A 23695-nucleotide genomic window follows, 5' to 3' on the forward strand; every position below is an offset into this window, starting at 1 on the left:
TTATTTTTCTTCAGAAACCAACAGTTTCCTTCTGAGCATAATTTGAGAAACTCTTATTCTTCCCTCAATTTTGTTATCTACCTGCTGCTGTTAATTCCTTTATGATATCAGGTGTGGCAGCCAATCCACTCTTTCTATGCCACCAGTAGATGTCGTAAGGCTTACCTTCCTTCTCCTTTATGCGTTTGTATCATTCTCTTGGAATGACTGACCCAGGCGTGGTATACCTTCAAGGAGTACAGAAACTTAAATAAGAATGAACATGTTGCCAGGGCTAAGGTATATTCTAGACCTATGAGTCACAGCTCTCCCAAGAAGTAAAAAACATTAGCTTCTACTTTCCCTTTATTGACTGGATGTATGATGGATTATAGATAATAGTGAACAATGGCAAGGAAATCCAAGTGTCCCATGAAATACTCACATTCCGCTATATCCACTTAAAGCTGAAATTTATCCTTTGCTGATAGCATCTTCCCTTGAGTTTACAATAATACGTTTCCTTTTACTTATGAGTTCTGTGTTTAAGTAATTTAGTTACTATTTTATTCTATTTTTAGGCAACTCATTAGTAGAAAATAAATTCAAGTGTTGAAGGAATATGTCAGTTACTAAAATCAGGACTTGATATCTTAGCATATAGGTCAGGACATAATGATCAAGGTACAATCAGAGTTGAGTCAGCAGAATAAGCTTTCTGCCCCTTCTGGGAATCCCAGCGGTACCATACTAATGCAGCTGTTAACAAGGGGGAAAACTGGGTACGAGGTACATGGGAACAATCTGTAGTATCTTCAAAACCTTTCTGTAAATCTAAAGCTATTCTAAAATAAAAAGTTTACTTAAAAAAAAAAGAGTTGAGTCAGCAGATAGTCAGGAATTGTTCCTGCCATAGGTTGAAAGAGAAACAATAGGCGGAAATGAGAAACCCCTGGAAACAAATTTAGCTCTAGCAAATGAAACTCAAGAGTTAAAGTGGATGGTAGAAAACGCCCCTAAAAACTTGGAGACACAGCAGGGAGGGCAGTGGAATTCAAAGACCAAGTAGTAAGCAGTGCTGAGCACTGCAGGGGCATGCCAAGTTTAGGTGTGAGTTCCAGAAGTGAAAATGGGTAGAAAAATTCAGACAAGGAAGAGCCAGAGAGATACAGGAATGACGATGTGGGAGAAAAGCTCCTCCAATAGCCAAATGGATTGCGATAAGTGAGTGTTTCCAGATGGTGTTGGACTAGATTTAGTCAGTTATGTTTGTTCTTTACTTCTCCGGTTGTGAAGAGTTTCTATCCTGGTCTCCAAGGGGTGGTTGATTCCACTTGTAATAGTTGAACTCGTAGGTCAGGGAAGAAAAGACTGTGGGAAAGCTTGTTAGTGATGAGATGAAGATTTGAAAAAGGCAGAGCATGAGCAATCAACAGTGGGAAAAACAAAGAAGAAACAGACACAAGAGATGTTTATAAGGCAGAGTTAGGACACCTTGGTGACCAACTGCACCCAGAGGACAAGGAGAGAGCAAATAATCCTGCAAGATTCTGAGCTTGAATGATGAGGACATAAAGGTGAGAAGGAAGAGAATGCATTTACATTCAGACATGCTTCATTTGAACTTGCAAGGCTACGCGCAGGTGGGGACATCTGCAAAGCATTTGAGCGTATAGGTTGAGAAAACTGGAACAAATCAGGGTTGAAGATAATCATATATACAGAAGTAAATGTCCACGATTAGGAGTGGATGAGATTATTAAAGCAGAGTTTTATGGCAGGAACATGATCTAGGGAAGAATTTTGAAAAATGTTTAAGGGCTAGGTTTATGAAGAGAAGCCAGTTGATGAGATGAAAGGCATGTTGGTCAAAGAAGTAGGAGACTCCGGAATATGCAATAACGTGTGAGTTTAAGGAGATGTTTGCACGGCTTTTCTTTCTCAAGGGCTGGAATAATTTTCAGGTGAGGTGCCTGTGGCTTCGCGTGAAGCCTTTCACTGTGTGTGTTGGAATGAAAGAGAGGCAGTTACACATAATCATTGTATAGATCATCATGGTCATCATTATTATTACTATTATTATTATTCCAAGGATAAGGCATGTAAGCACAAAATCATTAAACACACATTATTTGATACAGTTTGCAAACATGGTGAATTCCTAATTGTCCCACTGATGTAGTGGATTTTCAATGTATCTCATGCCAAACAGATAAATGTGTTTCTTCTCTCCTCCTCTAGGGTAAGAATAGGTTTATGCTGTCTTCACTAACTCGCACCCAAACCAGAGTCTCATGGGTCTGAGCAGGGGATGGATGGTATATCTAATTCCTGGCGTTACATTTACCAATACTTCCCAGTTGCAAATATCAAATTCTGAAACTAAACTTAAATATTTAGCGAGAGGCAAAGGTGCCCCTGAAGACGCACTTCTCTCTGAACAGGATTCATGCTAGACAGTGGAGGAGAGGAGATCGCTACAAAAAAAGCAGAGGAGGACAGTGCCTGGAGAGGTCTTAAAAAGAAGAAGGAAGGGGTCAAGGAGGTGGAAGTGTTGAGGCTTGGAGCCCAGACACGGAGGACTAGCGACAGAGCCTTGAGGAAAGTTTCTGATAAAAGCTAAAGTGTCCTAGCACCCTTCATTTTAAAGGTCTGGGATGGTAAAGTGCAAAATGAAACTACACGAAGGCCCTCTTTTCATCAATTCTACATCAATTCACAGTCCAATACAAAGAATGCAAATACAGTGCTTGCTTGGTTTTTTTCCTTTATTAAATACAAGGAAAGCTTTGGAACCAAGAAGACCATGTCCAACTCCAAGAAAACACTTGTGCGTACTGCTTTATACCTTATTATTCAGGAAGTTGGTAATTTGGCAAATTAAAAGTCAGGAAAGAAACTATTTCTGGAGGAACAAACAAAGATATTTTGTATTTTCCTGCTTCTCACATTACCATCTCATGATTTCTTTCAAAATAAAGGCATGTCCAATAGTTTTGATTCACACATACCAAATCTATTAACTTTTACCAAGTTACCAATTCCAAATTTAAGAAACATTTGTAAAATCGCCTGCAGTCATTCAATTTCATGTAAATAATAAGTTTATATAGTCATGTTGAATATAAAGGCTCAAATATATTTGGATACAATAACAGTAATCCCAATCCACGAGTCTTTACTCTAATTTTTTCTGACAATATTATTACCTTAGCATACGCGCCATCCTGCCTCTCACAGAAAGCAGCTCTATTTTTTTGCCTATGCTCCTACTTAACAGCAGTCATTAATTTACTGATACCCTGTCTATCAGGCCCACATCATCTTGATTAGGGCTGTTATCCTAATCAAAAGGCTGATAATTAAGACTATCCATCTGTAGAGTTCTAAGTGCTAAGATGAGTTGAAGATCCTAATTAAGATTATTTAGGTGTTACTTAAATGCCATCATTTGATTCAGCTAATCATACCAGTAGGTACATTAGATTTGCATTAATGTTCTTCTGAAGCCAGCAGCTATTTAGGTAAATCAGAAGTGTATATTAAAGACACTATTTCAAACATCTTTATTTGAAAGTGATATTGAGACAATATGGCAAGATAAGCAGGATGTTAGAACAGCTAGGTTATTTCAATGTTTCTTAATTTACTCTATGGTAATAAGTGGAGTATTTAAAATAAACAGCCTTTTATTGAATTTGCTGTGTATCTTTCATCATCTTGCACCCTTGCTCTCTCATACACGCACAGGCCAAAAGTGATGCATTTTTACCAGCACCATTTTGTCACCGAAACTTACTGTAATATGCTAAAAGTCTCTGCAAACTAAGTTTCCTAAATAGCAATGCTTATGTTCAATAAACGGTATTTGTCCCAATCAATGCCTGATGCCGCCTTGCAAAAAATTAATAACAGAATACTTAGTTTTTGAAAGTCACATGAATATCTAATTATCCTCTAATAAAAACAAGCATGAAAATTAGTACAGTAAAATATAATTCATTAATATCTTCTTTTCTCTTACTTTATCCTTGGTTAATAGAAAATACAAAATAGATTACTCTGTTTAAAATTGTATAGGTATAATGGACTAAAGTGTGTTCTTAGTAACCTATGCTGTGTTGCTTTCGATTTACTTTTACCCACATTTTGATGATGAATAATGTTACTACTTGTAGAGGGGAAGGGGTTGCATTTATTTGAAAGAATTATTCTTACAAAGTATGTGATCTATATTTAGAGTTCTCTTGTTCTGGTGTGAAAAGGAAAGAAAACATATACTTGAGTTTTCTGTTAATGTGTAACTTCTGACATCGTATTAAGAGATGTATTTCAGGTGGGACAAGCAGAACTGATAAAAAGGGATATCGTATAAGGAAAGGGAAGTGAACTAAAGTTTATAAAGTTTCTGCTTTGTGCTCTATATGGTTTGTAACATATATTGTAGCTATTACAACTTTTTGTTCCAGGGGTAAAAGTGTGTGAATGCCTGTTAAATATCTATATTATTTATACATCGAATCAGTTCTAAATTCCTTAAGTGTATAGATATTTTAATGTTTTTTTTACTACTGAATATTGGACTTTTAAGGATATGCATGATTTCTAGAAATGACTACTCATTTTTCATGATTTATATCATATACTAATACTTGTGTTTGAGATATGGCATACTTTATAACTCATCTGATGTTCAAAGACACTGCTTTATGTTTCAAATCATAATTTTAAAATATAGCTGGCTTTAACTTTCATAATTTCTACAGTAACCTTTAAAAATCTTAGGGCATTTGTATCAACCTATTGTCTATACACAGATTAATAAAACAATTACAATTATCCAGATGCTCCAGTGTCATTTTCTCTGCCCTCAGCTATTAAGGGGTTAGGTGGTAAACTTAGAGATAGTGCTTAAACACCCCATAGAATAACATGGAGAACAGAGTAGCCCAGGTAACCAGAACATTGCCTAATCAGGCACTGAATAATTTAGAGATGAATATATTTGGAACTATTAAAACATTGAGGCTACTAATGACAGCACTTAGTAGTCTCAGTTTTCTTGAAAAGTGACAAAAATTCCTTATTTATGGCTCTTTTTTTTATAATGTGACCAATGTATATTTTGCCTTAATGGTTTACTAAAATTAATTTGCTTTTACTACAAAGAATACACATTTACTTGAAATTTTATTTACATTGCCAGTAAAACCCTAATTACTTTAAGTTAACCTGTAGCCTTCTTGATAGATGTCTATTTCATTTTGTTGAATGATATTTTTGTTTTGAGAAACTTACTGAACATTAAAAATTGTGAATAAGAATGAACATAAGTTCTAAATATAAATTCAAGCATAAAATATTGCAAATGTGCTAAGAGTAAGGTTACCATTATTTATTGGGCACGTACTATTGTGTACTAGGCACTTAATATATATTTTACTCTTCACCACCCTGTAAATGGGCATGATTGTCCTCCTTTGACAGCACTAATATAATTAAGATCACTCAGCTAACTCTCAGTATTTCTGAGAACATCTTTCTCATCTACAAAGTGGGAATAACAGTATCTACTTTTTAGAGATATTTAAGACTCAAGATTCTTGTTTTCACATTTTTTTCTTAAAAAAAGCTCATCTTGCAATCTTTCTCCTCTCAGTAAATGACAACTTCATTCTTCCATTTCCCGGGTTAAAAACCCTTGGAGACATCTTTGATGGTTTTCTTTTCTCTTCATTCCATAATTATTTCATAAACAAATCCCATTAGCTTCCTTTCATCATGCATCTGTATTTCCACTTCTCACTATCATTACTGCATTAATTCAAGCCCATGCTTCGCTGGTAGGATGACGGCAGTAGTCCCCAAAATAGCTCCCTGTTTCCGCTCTCACCACCATGTCCTGCCCACCCAGAGTTTTCAACCCAGTAGCCAGAGGAAGCTGTAAAAATGCAAATCAGTTCATGCCACTTGCTGTGGTTTCAATGTTTGTGTTCCCCCCAAAATCATACTTTGAAATCCTAAATCCCAATGCCATGGCAGTAGGAGGAGGGACCTTTGGGAGGAGCTTAAGTCATGAGGGTGGGGCCCTTATAAGTGGGATTAGCACTCTTATAAGCAAGACTCCTGAGAGCTGCCTCACCCCTTCCAGCACGTGAGCATTCAAAGAGAAGTCTGGGACAGAAGAGGGCCCTCACCAGACCATGTTGACTCCCTGATCTCAAACTTCAGCCTCCAGAACTGTGAGGAATAAGTTTCTGTTTTTTATAAGCCATCCAGTTTGTGGTACTTTGTTACAGCAGCCTGAACGGACTGAGACACCACTCCTGTGCTCGGAATCCCCCAATAACTAAGTCAAGATGTTATCACTGCCTCCTTCCTATATTACCCACCCACCCACCATGACCCTCAGCACTCTGTTCCCGGACATGAAGACCACTCCTGATTGCAAGCACCTGTGGCTCTTCTCCTAGGAATTACACTGGCTGTACAGTTGGTGATGGCTGCGACAGAGCAGCCTGGAAGCACAGAGAGTTGATACCCCTGGGAGCAGCCCTCAGCCAATGACAGAAGGAAGCGGTGGATTATGCTCCAGCATTCTGAGCCCTCAGGTGAGACGGGTCTGAAGTCTGCCATGTTATCTCCCAGAGATCCCAACAGAATGCAATTCCAGTTGCCCTGGGCAGTAACCAGCTGCTGAATGATCTCTATATTTGCTCCCTTTCCCACTTCAGTACTGGTATTTCCTAGGCTCTCCTCCCAAATGAACACCTCAGCCTCAAATCCTTGTCTCAGGGATTGATTCTACATGAGCCCTTCTTGCCCAGAGACAACGTCCTACAAAATCTCCTATGAAAGTAATAAACAGTAATTAAGTACAAAAAGGGATATAAACAAAGAAAATATAAAAACAAGTTATTAGGTTAAAATGAAATTAATTTGGAAAATTAAATAAAGATTAGAATTGTGTGTGCTTTTTTACAGACTCCACACTAATTCAATTTCATTTACATAAACTAGAAATGTATATGATTTTGATTACAACGATCATTCTTACAACTGCAAAGGCTTTTTGGGTGATTCAGGGTATTTGCTTAGCATAGGAACGTTGACTTAGAAAGGACATTTAAAATTTTTTTCACATTGGCTAAAATATACAAGCCAACATTTCCTGCACTTGACCTTAGAAGCTCATCTTTCTGGAATATTTCTTTAGCCTTTGCCAAAGTGTTTACTTTCCTAATTACCTCCTGTTACATTGGTTAAGTTCCCTCATGCTGGCCTGAGGAGTTCTTCTAGCCCACCGGTATTTGCACTTGGAATTTAAATATTTGCCAGAGTACTTGCCCTGTTCTTTAGTCATCAGTTAGCAAAGTCAAACATCATTTAGTCTCCTGCTCCACAACCAGCATGGAGGGAATGCTAGTCTATCTTTCCTTTTTTGTTTATCTGTCCTGGAACAACATACGTTTTCAATGGCAGGGTCACTGATTATTCATTCATTCACCATCCGCTGAACATCTATATGACAGGCACAAAATTTGACCTGTGAATTTAAGGAGCTTTACCCTAATGGGCAGAGACAGATGTGAGCAAATAATTACAAGGTTATTGGACATGTTCTGATGTGCACAACATGAAATGAACACACAGAGGATGAAGAAGCAGCCTCCGACTGGGAAAATGGGGGATGGTGCCCTGGAGGTAAGAAAAAAAAGTCCTGCAGAAAGAAGTCCAATACCTAGTTTCTACCTTTGTTTAACAGATTGACATATAATAAACTGTGCATGTTTAAAATGTATACTTTGATATATTGTATGTATGTGTTTAGACGAATGAAGTCATGAAACTCCACCATAATTAAGGTAATGAACATAGTCATAACTCCCAAAAGATTCCTGATGGTTTTTTGTAATTCCTCCCTACTACCAACTCTTTGGATCGTCTCTCCTCTATCCTTTTTTTCTGGGGGTGGGGAGAGGGTTGGGGATGGGGAGTGGGGTTTGACTTCTTTCATTCAGAATAATTATTTTGAGATTGATTCTCCTTGTAGCATGTATCCCTGGTTTATTCTTTTTATTACTGAATAGTTATCATAGTTTGTTAATTCATTCATCTGATGATGAAGAGTTAGGATGTTTCGAGTCTTGGGCTATTTCAAATAAAATTGCTATGAAGAATTTTACACACAGAAAGTATAAGTATTCGTAAGGATATATGTATTTATTTCATTTATTTCTCTCAGAAAAGTATTGAGGAATGAAATGACTAAATCGTATGGTAGTTTAAACCTTTAAGAAACTACTAACCTGTTTTCCAAAGTATTTCTATGATTCTTTACTTCCACTGCCAGGGTATGAGAGTTCCGGGTCCTCCATATCTCTGCCAATATTTGGTATGGTCATTAAAAAACAATTTAGTCACCCTAAAAGCAGTGAGTGATATCACATTGTGGTCTTAACTTGCATTTTAGTGACTAATGATGGTTACCAACTTTTCATAGCGTTGTTGGCCATACATATATGTTCTCTGGTAATGGATCTCTTCAAATCTTTTGCCCATTTTTTATTGGGTTGTTTGTTTTCTTAGTAAAGTTTTGATAGTTTTTTGTATATTATGGGTATAAGCCATCTGTCAGTTACGTGATTGATAAACATGTTCTCCTACTCTGTGGCTTTCCCTACATTTTCTTCAGAGTCAGAAGTTTTTAATTTTGATGAAGTTCAATTCTTCACTGTTCTTCTTTGTCTTGTCCTTGGCGTGGTATCTAAGAAATGATTGCCTCATCCAAGTTACGAAAGCTTTTCTCACATATTTTCTTCTAGAAGATTTAGAGTTTTAGATTTTATATTTACAGTTAACTTGTCTATCAAGTGCGAGGTATTGATAGATATTTTTTTGGCTAATAGATTTACAATTATTCAAGCCCCATTTATTTAAAGACTGTCTTTTCTCCACCCAGCTGCCTTTGTGCCTTTGTTGAAAATTAGTTGTCCTTAAATGTGTAGTCTATATCTGGACAGTTTATTCTGTTCCAATGGTCTGTTTGTATCATTACATGTAGGACCCCCAGCAAGAGTTAAAATAACCCCCTACATAAACCACAGAGGCATTCTTCCTGCTCTGGCAGGTCCAGCTAACTCACTATCCTCCAGGTTTCTTGCACATTCTCTTCCCCATCCCTAGTTCTCTTTTATGTTTCATCACTGATTGTCTCAGAAGTCTGAATTTTTCACCTGGAAATCCTGTTAAAATGTTTTAAATTAGTTGTGCTTGGGTGGGACTCGCAAACTGCATCCCCGAGAACAACACATGTGTATATCCCTTTACAGTACTTAATCTGTCAAATCAGTACTTAAGAACAAAGTTCTTATTCCAGCAGATTTGTTGCAATAAAATCGGTCAATGGAATGCTGGGAAATGTGAGAAAAACATTCCTAACATCGTAGGATAACTGAGATACTTGCCATCGATTTTTTTTTTATCACGTCAGTGATTCCATCTTATGAAAGCATTTATCTGTTTTGCAGTAGATTTTTAATGTGCTAGAATTCCCAACACATATTAGGTGAATTTTAAAATTATATTAAATGGAATTACATTTTATAATAGCTTGAGTAAGAATATTCATATCTGATATGGAGTTAATACCTGAAATATACAAGGAACTCATACAAATCAACAGCAAAAACACACATACCTCAATTAAAACATGGGCAAAGGATCTGAATAGACATGTTTCCAAAGAAGACATACAAATTCCCAGCAGGTACCTAAAAAGGTGCATCACTAATCATCAGGGAAATTCAAATCAAAACCACAGTGAGATATCACTTCACACCTGCTAGGATGTCTATTCTCAAAAAGAATAGAAAACCAGTGCTGGCTAGGATGTGGAGAAAAGGCAACCCTTATGCCCTGCTGGTGGGAATGCAAACTGGTGCTGCCACTATGGAAATCATTATGGAAGTTTCTCAAGAAGTTAAAAACAGAACTACCATATGATCCAGCAATCCCACTCCTGGGTATATGCTGAAGAAAAATGAAATTATTATCTGAAAAGGATATCTGTATTCCTGTTGTACACAGAAGTGTTATTCACAATAGCCAAGGTACGGAAATAATAGCCTATGGGTCTGTCAGTGAATGAATGGATCGAGAAAATGTATACATATGTTCCATTGTATATAGTTCATTGTGTATATATATATGGAATGGCCTATATTCAATGGAATATTATTCAATCTTTTAAAAGAAGGAAATCCTGTCATTTGCGACAACATGAATGAAACCAGAGGGCATTATGCTGAGTGAAATAAGTCAGATGGAGAAAAATAAATACTGGATGGTGTCACTTATATATGCAATCTTAAAAAAAAAAAGGCTGAACTCATAGAAAGAGCAAAGTAGAAAAATGGTTGCCTGGGGGTGGGAGAAATAGGGAGAGGTTGGTAAAAGGGTACAAACTTTCAGCTCTAAGATGAATAAAGTATGAGTGAATGTATAACATGGTGACTATAGTTAATAACACTGTATTTGATAATTGAAATTTGCCAAGAGAGAAGGAATTAAATGTTCACACCAAACAAACCAAAAAAAGAGGTAAATATGTGAGGTGATAGATGTGCTAATTAATTCAGTGGAGAGGCGTCTTTTCACAAGGTATACATATATCACTCTCTACACTTTAAATATCTTACAACTTTATTTGTCAATTATACCTCAATAAAACAGAAAGAAATAAAAGGCAAAGCTATCTTTTGGATTACAGAAAGAAAGAGTACTAGTCCTATTCAAACCGTTAAAGACAATTAAAAATATGGCTATGATTAAGTGAAAGAAAATCAAAATCAGTTCTTAATGATTCTGAAAGCATGTGACTAACAGCACTAAGATAGCAGCAAGCCTGTGAACCCTTGGAGAAGGGAAGTAATTTACTCCAGACAAATGAGCTCATCCTCACGGGCTGCTTTGCAAGGACCTCTGGGACCAGTCCTGCCTCTCTTGCTGTACAAACCTGGTGCAAGTTTCCAGACCTGCTGAAGGTGTCACCTCCTCCTTGTGGCTGGCTTTTCCCCCTTGTTCTGTGGGTAACTGTGAGGTAGTCTTGGCACCAAGCCAGGCATTCTGCATCCCAAGTGAAAACCACACAATAAAAACACCCTCTTCTTGTGAAGATAGTTTGAAAGCTTGTGTGAGGCCTCAACACGTTTCTTGATGAATTCTCTGTGGATTCAACTTTACTTCTTGCTGAGAAGTGTTCACTGACATGGCCTTCTGGTGTTGAAATATTTGTATTTAATTTACCTTAGCATATGGTGCAGAGACACGCTAACCCTGATTTGACTCATTTAAGAATTAATATTATTTATACTTGCTTGCTTATAGGTAGAGTTTCTATGTTCATACAGGCAGCATCTTTCCAAGACATCAGTCTAACAAGTAACCCAGCCATGAAGTTATTCTCAAAGGTTAAGTATTTGTTAAAAAAATATATGTCAGGAGCTGGAAAGACACGGACATTGTAGTAACCATATCTTATTAGGCTTTTGCTATATGAAACACATCGTGTGGCTGGGGTCAGGTCCTGTTTAAATGCACGTGGGATATTTGCCCTTGCTTACACAGCCATACGTGGCCCAGGGAATCATTTTCATGTCCACTGTAATGTAATACAAGGATGCAAATGAGAATTTCTATTACATAGAAATAAAGTACTCTCCCTATACCTCTTTAACTCTCCAACATTTCGTATGTCATCAAATATTCCTGGCAAAAATGTATGTTAGAAAAATGTAGATTAGAAATGTATATTTGTGCATAGCAGGTTCATGGAAAAATACAGCCACGTTTTTGGTGGCTGTAATGGAGAATTCGAGAAGTCTTTCCCTGTGATTGAAGGATGACGGAAGAAATGAAGGGTTTTCCTATTTACTACAACTTGCTCCTGGCTTTGAAGAATACTTTGCTCCAAATCTGTGGCTCTGTGTGCCTCCTTAGCCTGGTGGGCTCTTAGCTATGTTCTGACTTCAATTACTTACTCTGAAGCTTAAAATGACACTGCAAACTTTTTTCAGCTAGGGAGACTGTAGGAAGGGAAGAGAAAGCAAAATCTATAGACTTTCTCATTCTTTCATTTTTTTCTCTTCTGGATATGTCTTTCTTCCTGCAGATTTTTTTTCTGTTGCAGTTTGTGTCAAGGGAAAGGAGAGTTTCTGACTTCTTGGAGATTTTCACTTCTTATCACTTTTCAGAGGAAACCCCCTGCAGTACTTCCCGTCATCAATTTTCCGTCTCCCCCCACTTTGCCCACAGCTCCACTGCTAGGAAACTTCCTGTGTCATATGTCTTCTGGCCTGCCCTGTGGTTAAGATGTCAGGCCTGTTTGCAGGATGACACAGAAGGATGAACGGCACGGAAAAGGAGCCCACAAGCACGGCAGACATATGTTCGATGTGTACTTGAAGGTAATGTGATGAAGATCACATTTTGCATCAAGGGAAAGAAGGATACGTTGGTTAACAGATGGTACTGGGCCAATTGGCTAACCATGTGGAAAAGGAAATAAAGTTAAACCCCTACCTCACAACATGCATCGTAATAAAATCCAGATGAATTAAACCACAGAACTACTGAAATAAAACAGAAGTGAATATATACTGTTGGCATAAAGGAAGCCTATGGAAGCACACATGCAAAGACAGAAAGTAAGGGAAAGAGCAATAAATCTGACCACATAGCATGAATTTTCTCCATGGTAAAGAAGCTAAACTACAGACAAACACATAATTTGTAATATATAGCTGGAACATTAATATTTAATTTATAAGTATCTCCTAATATTAACTAATGGAATACATCATTAGAAAATCGAGCCTAAGAAAGTGTAGGCGAATAAACAACAAATACAAGTTAATGCAACAGTCAAATTTTATCTTACCTATAAGATGGGAATTTAAAATGCATTATTCAGTATTTACAAGGCTGGGGGAAAATACAGCCTCTCATATATACCTTAAGGTTTAAATTGGTTCTTCATGGTGAGCAATTGGAAAAATGTATCAAAAACCTTAAAAAATGTACATTTTTCTGCCAAATTCCATTTTTAATATTTAAGGAAAATTTAAAATCAATATGTTATTTAAAATATTCAAGTATTGAAAACAATTTACATATTAAATTATAAAGGTTTGCCTAAACAAATTATAGCACAAAAAAGGGGATGCTATATATCCATTTTAAAGTTTTTGTAGGATATTATTTAAAACCATGGGTAAACAATTACTACTTAGTTATTAAGTATGAATTAATGGCATACATGAAATTTTAAAAAAACAGTATATAAAGTCTGACAACTTAAAATGTATATATTTATACATTTTAACTAACTGATGAGGTTTATATTTTTTTAAAATGCACTTTTTAAATCAAATAATAATGCTTAAAAAGTGTAATCACTATTTGTACATATCACACAATGTTATAATAGGTTTCTTTAAAATCAAACGAATTGACAAATGTCCCTTTCATAAACTTTTTTTGATTATTGCTGGCAGGTAATTAGGTGATTAGAAAAGGATAAGCAGATACACTGGGGAAAATATGGGAAAATTTTGCTTTTCAAACTTATTTTTCCTGCCAATTTTATTGAAATATAATTGACAAACATACTGTATAAATTTAAGGTGTACAGCATAATTCAAACTTTTATTCCTTGGTTGAAATAAACCATGTTTATTCCATACTTCTACCTTTCCATGAAATTCCACCAACCACTGAGACCTGTTCACAAATTTTGCAATAATTAACCTCTATCCCTTCTTTTCATTTTCTCTGATTTTAATTCATGAATGTATTTTTTACGTGACTTCCTCAATTTCCTGGTATGTAAAATGGGAATAATATTCCCAAGTTTTAGGATTGTTTGAAGAGAAGATATAATGCAAATACAAACCCTTGTGCGTGTTGAGGTGAATTGATCTTTGAAATTCAAAGTCTTGGAAATCTGCTGGAATTCTGGCAAGGGTCAGGGGACTTGATGTTTAACCAGTTTCCCAGGCCTGCAAATCCACATGCTCCTGCATGGGCTTTTCTGTTCCAAAACTCATTATCCAATGCATTACCATTGATTTTTCTCTACAAGGCAATTTATCCCAGCCATCTTTGATGCAGTGAATAATTATCTAAAAGTGGGGAGACTGAGAAGTTATGAGAACTGTTTTGAGTCACCCTATTCTTTCTGTAAGAATGTGTTCCTCTTTCTAGCTGCTTCCCTTTAAGCTCAGTACATAACAATTACCACTGTATCTAAAACCTCATTAATTTGCTGTCCTAAATGATCATCTCTTTCAACTGTTAGCAACTGGGGGAACCAATCAGAGCCTTTGGAAGTTTGGTCTTTCTCTTCTTTCATCCCACTAGTCTCTGTGAAGTATAGAGTGATTGCAAAGATTTATTTTTCCCCTAAGATCGATTGGCTTGTTTGTCAAAACATATTACTTTTCTCCATTTTACTGGAGAAATTAAAAATTAATATTGCACCTAAAACATAGTATCTACTAATTATTGTGCATAAAATTGCTAAATAAAAGTTTGCTGTTTTACTGTTGTTTTCTTAAATGATTTTCATTTGTCAGCTATTACCCCAGAAGACCAAATGCAGAGATTCTCAAGGAAACTATTTTTTTCTTGTATGAGCAGTGGTCGTTGTCCTAAAGACATGTCCTTTTTGATAAGGCAGGGTGTGAATACACATGTTGTGCTTCTGTATGTGGTAGACACCGATCCTCACAGGTTTGCTACAGGAAAAATCTTTACAGGGTTTTCTGTATTCTCAAAATGTAAAAACAGAAAAGCACAAGGGATGAAATGAAAGTAGAAAGTTGCAGTCATGGAAACCTTCAAATTCCACCTCAAATAGAAAATGAGAGAGTCCTTTGGCCATTTTGGAGTAAGACTGTCTACTTTATTCAGTATCACAGAATTTAAAAAATTGAAGAAGATATGATTTGAGGACTATAATTAAATTTCCTTTCTATGTAACATATTTAGAATGCAGAACTGGATCTCCAAGTTCATCATCAGACCACCTTCACAGCCTTTAAAAGGGCCACAGGTAATCTTGCCAAGGCAGAGAAATATCTGCCTTATTCATATTTCAGAAGATAAGGCTATTCTACCTTACTTAGTAAGGTATTTATATCTTTGCTGAACTAGAAATCATGCCCTAAGCTTATCTGAATCTCCCTTGCTGCACTTCAATAGATTGATAACTAGTTCTATTTAGTTTGAGATTTATGTGTATTCCATTTGATTCAAGGAAGTTAAAAGTGTTTATGACTATTTATCACATCCTAAGAACCTCCTGGTATGCAGGATTTGGAATCAAAATACATAAATTCATGCCCCATCTTCATCATGCATTCACTGTATCACATTCAGCAAGTTATATCTCCTCTCTAAGCCTTAATTTCTTCCTCTGCAACAGTAGAACTTATTTTCTGAAGTTGTGAGAAATCAAATAGGATAATTCATACAAAGGACTTTGTAAATTAAAACACGATGCCACCTAAATATTGGTCACTTTTAATACAGTAAACATGTTCAGTCAACATGATGTCTTGGATCATTCTTTTTAATAATTAAAAAAACAACAACATTGTACCAGATTGGTTTGTCATGCCAGACTTTGTTTCTGAAATGTTAAAAACCTGCCAATTTATATCAGCGATATATTGTCCTGATCTCAAAATATAGGATCAATTTTTAACTTCCTCTTTCTGTATTAGCTTGTATGTCTATAATGACTAAATCTGTTCATCTCTCCTTAAAATGTCTCTCCCATCCATCCCCCCTCTCCATCCCTGTATGTCTCCTGTATCTTCAACTTTGGCCAAGGAGAAACAGATGTGTCAGACAGACTTATGTTTGAATTCTCCATCTGCTGGTTCCTATTTGTGTGACCTTGGTTATACTGTATAATCTTAAACTTCAATGTTCTCACCTATAAAGCGGGGATAAAACAAACTTGTCACAGTGATTAAATTTAATGAAACTTTCATTATAAACTTTCTGTGTTCAAAATTTTCAATTTTTCACTAGATGAAGTTTAAACTTCTCAGACAGACTTTTGAGACCAGTCTCCTGCTCCTCATCGAACTTTTATCTCTTAATTCTTCTCTTATCTTTATCATCCTCCATGAGATTTTGCTGCCTTGACATTACAGGCACAATACTTACATCCTAACAATACCTCTTAAAATAAGGTAATTAAACCTTTGATTCCCTTGTTTTGATATGGATTAAGGAAGGTTTTCTGCATGCATCACAGAATTAATTTTTAGGGAAAATGTGCTAATCTATATCACTGAATATTGGAAGATGCCAAAACTACTTATTTGCATTACTAATTGGCATACCCTTTGGCTCATAATGCGACTGGCTGAAATAAATTTTTCACCATACCTCTTCAGTCTCTCTAAATGAGAGTGACTGACTACAAGCGGAGAGATGGAATCTTTTTCATCCACCGTTCTTTTCTACCAATGAGATGCAGAATCAAACTAAAATGTATAATATTCATTCACCCATCAGATCTATTCACATAAAGGTTGGGGACAAGATGATGACATAACCTTATTTTTTACAGTCTACTGAAGCTCTCAGGCTTTAAACATCTAAAATGTTTATATTTGACAAGCATTTCTCACGACCAATCATACACAACTATAAAAATATATGAGGAACAGTGTAAAAAGAATTGTTTCTGGGCTTCCCTGGTGGCGCAGTGGTTGAGAATCTGCCTGCTAATGCAGGGGACACGGGTTCGAGCCCTGGTCTGGGAAGATCCCACATGCCGCGGAGCGGCTGGGCCCGTGAGCCACAATTACTGAGCCTGCGTGTCTGGAGCCTGTGCTCCGCAACAAGAGAGGCCACGATAGTGAGAGGCCCGCGCACCGTGATGAAGAGTGGCCCCCGCTTGCCACAACTAGAGAAAGCCCTAGCACAGAAACGAAGACCCAACATAGCAATCAATCAATCAATTAATCAATAAAAAATAAATCTTTAAAAAAAAAAAAAAAGAATTGTTTCTTTTCTATCAAACATGCCTATTTCATACTGTACATAGCACAGTGCCTAGCAAATAACTCTGAATACATGCTCCTTAATGACTGAATTAAACATATTGTATATTTTTTCTAAATGCATTTCTGCCTAATTAATCACACTTAAATGATCAGTATTTGGATAATAGGCTTCACTGTGCATTAATTTTAAGGAAGGAGCTAGAACTCTGAGCACTCAGATAAGGCTAGGGAACGGGTACTGGGGGTGGTGGTGGGGATGAAGAATGTTTCTGGGATGGCTCCAGCCCAGAGAAACGTCAAGGTCTAAGAAGAGTTTGATTGTGGAACTAGGGGTACTTCATTGCAGACCTGCATCCATTTATCCAAAGTCAGAGCAAGGACATGAAACAGATCATGGGAGGTTCAGAATGAGTTCATTTACCACCTGTCAAGAGCAAGACAGGTAACCAGGTCAGAAACCAGGCAGCCAGAGATGAAAATAGATGAGATGTTAAGAAATATAGGCACAGATGGGAAGTTGATGTCAGGAGCCGAAGAGACCGGACAAAACACCTTGGTGGGTAGAACATTATCACTGCACACAGCGATTGCCTACAGAGAATGCTCAGTGAATGCTAGGGAATCAACAAATAAATTAACAGGACAAATATAAAAGCATTACCGTATAGAGGATCTGTTAAAATTAGCTTCTTTAGAACTGGTTCTTTAAGGCTGGAGCCCAACAGAAGAAAATTTACAGAAAAATTCTAATTTAATGTAAGACGATTTTAAGATTCTGTGTGGCTAGCTTGAGTCTTTTATGTGAAACCCTTTACATGGACCCACCCACTGAAGTTAAGAGGGTGTGAATAGGTAAAAGTGGCAGCTAAAAGTGAGAACATAACCACATTTGTCAGTTTTGTATGGATTTGAATAGCCAAAAATGACCGGAGCTAAGAAAATTAGATCCCCAAATCAAAATCAGCTTTCTAGTTCCACCTAGGGACTAGCCCTGTTTTCAAGAGTCAGTCTTTCCAAGTGAAATGTTTAATCAGTTTAATTATATCGAGAAAGCTGAATTGTTGCTGTTTCTTTTATTTCCCTTTATTTTTTCAAATGCTTTTAGCAAATTGCTTGTTCTTCAGCCATGAATAAAAACAGCAAGAACATTCTCAAAAAAAGCATATTCCTTCTCAGCAATAAGCCCAGTTCCTTTGATGAGCAAAAGAAATACTGGTCTGTCTTAATGGATTGTTGGCTTTTCATAGAGTAAGGTTATGAATTTAAATTACAAAGAGGGACAACTGGAGAATCCTGGTGTAAACAAGGTGGTGGAACAGTGACCATTGCCAAGGCTGATATTATTTAGGGGTTTTATAAATGATCCAGAAAGATGGCACAGATTGAAATCTCCTTCTTTGCAGATGACATTCAGTTTTTGGGAGTAAGGAAAGGCCAAGATAATAGAGGTAAATATCTTGTTTTTTTCTAGCTGTTTTGTATTCCAGCTGTTACTTTTGAATGCGCCATTATCAACTTACTGATATACTTTACTATATAGCATTGTGTCTACCTTTCAAAACTTATGTGAGTTCTTATTTACAGATTCAAAAAACCAACATCAGAATATGGTAGATGTCTCAAGATCATCTGAATAAATGTTCTGGCCCTCCCAATGTGATTCTGAGAATCATATCGCTTTTTGAGAGGCAAAAAGAAAAGATTGAAATTTGGAGATGATGTTAACAATCCTAAAATGCTTTTATAGGCAGGACTATTATCATATATTTTTAATTAGAGGCATATTTAATATAAAACAAATAATGCATGGTGGTGCCTTAGTTGGGGTAAGAAAAAAAATGCCCTATTCCCTTGGTGCTGAAATTAACTGATTTTCAATACCTTATGCAAATCATTTAATCTGTTTGTATAAAATTTCATGTTTCTTTTAATTAAAAAATACTTATGATTTAAAATAGCACCCATAATAATTGAAAGTCAAACTAATTTTCAAATTATACCTCCTCTCTTCTGGTAAGGAAATGGAATCAAGAGTATGTGTCAGAAGGAACTTTGCTGATGACAATATGATAAATATCACTCTATTAGTATTTCTTTGTAGCTAGATATTTTTGACAATTCTATTGTATTTTGGCTAGTGAGTTATGTGAGGTTTATGTTATCTTAATTTTGTCCTTTCCTTACAATATATCTAAATTTTTAAGAATATATAAAGTAATAATTAAAAATCCTCAAAGTAACAAAAAAAGATTGTACTGTGATATTTGGCTGGGTTGACTTAATCAAATTATTTATATAATTATATAATTCATCCCCCTTAAATTATAATTTTGGTAAAACATGTATTCCTTTTGAAAAGAAATTATCCTATATATTTTACATATTTTTGGCTAACTCAATCTTTGATTTAGGAATAATCAAAGTTCATAAACTGTGTCTACATGTACAAAATCACTCTGTCAAAAAACAGCTTTTAATCAGCTCTGCACAAAGGCCTGGGGATATTTGCAAAAATTTGAGAATAAAAATTGGGGAGTAGGCAAAGGTTCTTGAAGCCCATAATGTGCAGTTTTCCAGTTCTCCACATGAACCTCCTATAACCCACAAGTCAAGGGTAGAGGGTAGACTAAGTAAGCAGGGTAAAGAGTCTCCACACCTTTTCTTTGTATAAAATAATTTGCATTGTTTAGAGTATCCACACCAGCCTTCTTAGAAACTTTATTATGCAGTTTAACAATGAGAACAAGTTGACAATCAACTCTATCACACTCATATTGTACATGAGAATCTAAGGTCCTGAAAAGTTATATGGTTTTTGTAAAGTCACACTTGTTGTCGATGGAAAAACTAGGATTAGAATCTGTTTCTTTTTTACAATATTCCATGATTAAAAAGAAGACTTGCAATAAAAATGGCTGCAATAGTCAGACTTTCTACAATGTGGGTGGTAAATTTAGAGAACTAACCTAAAGGATACATTTCAACAAATCAATTAAAAAAAAAAAAGTCTAGCCTATGATCAATTGAATAAAGCTTATATTTTTTCTAAAGACAAAATTACTTTTAAGAGGGCTTCCCTGGTGGCGCAGTGGTTGAGAATCTGCCTGCCAATGCAGGGGACACGGGTTCGAACCCTGGTCTGGGAAGATCCCACATGCCGCGGAGCAACTGGGCCCATGAGCCACAATTACTGAGCCTGCGCATCTGGAGCCTGTGCTCCACAACAAGAGAGGCCGCGATAGTGAGAGGCCCGTGCACCGCGATAAAGAGTGGCCCCCGCTTGCTGCAACTAGAGAAAGCCCTCGCACAGAAACGAAGACCCAACACAGCCATAAATAAATAAATAAATAAAAATTAAAAAAAACAAAACAAAAAAAACACATATGGGCCTTCTGCAAAGATGAAGATTAAAAAAAAAAATACTTTTAAGTATTTCTGACTAGGCTCTAGTTAACCATGTTAACTAGTTAACCATGATGAGCTCCTGCACAGCACTATGGGTAAATGCAATGCTCCCAGGGAAATGAACTTCTATTTCCTGGCTATGCGGGGCCTCACTGTGTACTAAACAGTGCATGGAGTGATGATGCACGCACGCTTTATCACAATCAATCTTGACATGTCAGGTAGCTGCTGGCAGCTCATGACACATTGGAAAAGTTCAACGATTCAAGTACAAAGACGAGAGAAAAGAAGTCAACAAAACCCCCTGAAACTTGCACTTGTTTTTCCTGACCAGTACATTTTGGTTCCAGAAACAGTATGTGACACATAATTATCCTTGTCAACATAGATTCATCAAATGCAGGGAATATATATGGGGGACAATGGAGATACTTCTTTTCTGCCAATCCACCTGGTATTGATTTGCCAGGAGAAAATATTTATAATTATGTGTGTAAATATAAGATATATGCATATATATTCATAATGCACATATAATATAAATTTATTTATATATACATATATATGAGTATATAAATATTATAGATATATATATATATTTAAACACATACATATATGCATCTAATACTCCGCAAGTCCCTGGACCTATGATTCTTCAGAATAATATCATCACAGAGGAAAATTGCTCATCCAGATCTAATGATGCTTGACAGTGGGACGCAAGTGTTGGCTGCTTTCACCGTGACATTGCATTGACCTAATAGCTTGCTTTGCTGCAGTTTCCTGCTTTCTGTTGCTGTTTAAATGAAAATAAATTTCAGTATTTCGCTTGCTTGAAAAATCTGGTATCACATTCCAGACTGTTAGTAGCTTTTCCACATATATATTATTGGGCTATCACTTCACCAAATCTGGTGCACTGTGGTTATTTTTAGCATTCTGTGCTTCTTCCCAGACTTCTTTTGGTGGCATTGCTGTTACAGACCCATTAGAGGGAACAGAACTGCTGTAACTGCACAATGTCAGTGACGTATATTAGAAATCAGATTGCTAAAAGCATACATATTTAATGAAGCAAAGCTAAATACAAGGTTATAACGTTTAACAGCCCTAAAAGGCAAAAATATATACTACAAATCATCTCCATGTCATTGAATGCTAGACCCGAGATTAGGGAAAAAAAACATTCTTTGTGGGAATTAAGTGTCTGTGACATTTTTCTGCCAATATAACAAATAAAATGAGTTTTTTCATGTTATTAAATTATTAATGCATGGCAGCATTATAAATATTTGTAGCAATTATAATTAATTTTATGTTTCAGTGTATGATGTAAGTAAATTATTTCTAAGGACAAAGCATAGTGTATATAAAGCCCTCTGTAAAATAGCATTTATAATATTGGTATATCTGTGGTGTTTTTTTGTTTGTTTACAATTTTACTTCTCTGAATCACTGAAAATTTGAAATCATGAAGCCAAGAAAGCAACATGCTTTGTATTTGTTCACATTATCCTTTTTCCATTAAAAAATTGCATATGAGAGGTAAACAGACCTGTTAAATGTGTAAACCAGTGAAACTATATGATGCGCCTTTTTAAAAATTGTGCTGATTTTATTTAACATTAAATATATGTGTTGATTTTAAATAAACAGCGTTGCATTTGGCAACTTGTATTATTTTATCTACAATTGGAACTTATTTCTAATTATTTCAAATTTGGCAGTAGTTTTTATGTCATACCCTTAAATATGACTTAAAAAAATTCTGACGTCATCCTGATGACTGATGAACCAGGATTGGCATTTCTGGTTAGCAAAACTTAAGCAAGCTTTATGCAAAAAGGCTTTTGGGAATCCAGAATTTACCTGTGCATCCAGCATGTGGAGAAAATTTGGGATAGCATACCTAGTGTCTAGAAGAATTTCTTTCCTCCAAGTAAGTTCCAGACAGTTCAGTGTGGACTGTGGACCCGTCATGGCATGACCAACAGGCACTGCTCACCATCTCTGACCTGGGCCTCATTAACCATTCCTGATATGGCCATCACCGACCATCTCTGTCCAGAGATTGCAGACCATCCCTGTCACGGCCATTGCTGACTTTCCCTGACATGGGCATCACTAACCACCCTTAACAAGACCATCACTGACCATCCGTCAAATCCCATCACTGACCACCCCTGACCTGGGCACCTATTGCTGACCATCCCTTTTATGTGTGTCAGTGACCATAGCAACCCTTTGTAATAGGGAAACAGACTCAGAAGGTTAAATTTCTCATAGTCTGACAGCTAATAAGTAACAAAACAAACATTTAAGACTAATTCAATTTTTTTAATTAAGAAGTTTGGAGGTGGGATAGGGAGGGTGGGAGGGAGACGCAAGAGGGAGGAGATATGGGGATAGATGTATATGTATAGCTGATTCACTTTGTTATACAGCAGAAACTAACACACCATTGTAAAGCAATTATACTCCAATAAAGATGTTAAAAAAAAAAGTTTAGAATTCTTAAGTACAATAAAATTAGTTTAGTCCAACTTACACAGTGATAAATAAAGTACCGAAAGCATACATCTATCAAAGCTCTGAGGTATTTAGCTGTGAATGAAGATTCTTTTAAGACATACTACGCAAATCAACATTCACATAATTTCCTTATGTTGACACTAATGCTGATACTTTTTCTGTTTCATAACCAAAGTGTTATTGCATACCCTTGATTATAATTTTCAGAGTAAAATCTGACCTTGCATAACTAACATTCTTAGGACAAACTACATGACTATTTCAGTAGAGAAACTGATTTCCTTCTCGAAAGTGTTTGAGATAAATGGAGGAAATCGAGCATCCGCAGAGATCATTTGTTTAAAGAATAAATTTTAAATAAAAATAATTTGTCTTTGTAATTTATTTCAATTTCCAGTGTATATATTTTTAAAGCAAGGATAGTTAACCTTTACATTGTGATAAGATCAACGTTCAATTAATAATTTTCTTCTTCAAAGCCTTGAAAGCCAGAAAATTTTGTTTTCTATCTTTTACATTTTACATTTTATCATTTTTCACTTAGATTACATCCACAGGCAAGGAAGATTTAGGAGTTCCAAAAAAAAAAATGAAATGCCAAAAAATGGGTTATCAAATGATTACGATGTAGCAAATGATCTCGAAAGTCATTTGTAGTTGCGTAAAATAGCAGAATAAGAAGCATTATAAAT

Source organism: Balaenoptera acutorostrata, chromosome 18 (assembly GCF_949987535.1).
Source record: "Balaenoptera acutorostrata chromosome 18, mBalAcu1.1, whole genome shotgun sequence".
NCBI lineage: Eukaryota > Metazoa > Chordata > Mammalia > Artiodactyla > Balaenopteridae > Balaenoptera > Balaenoptera acutorostrata.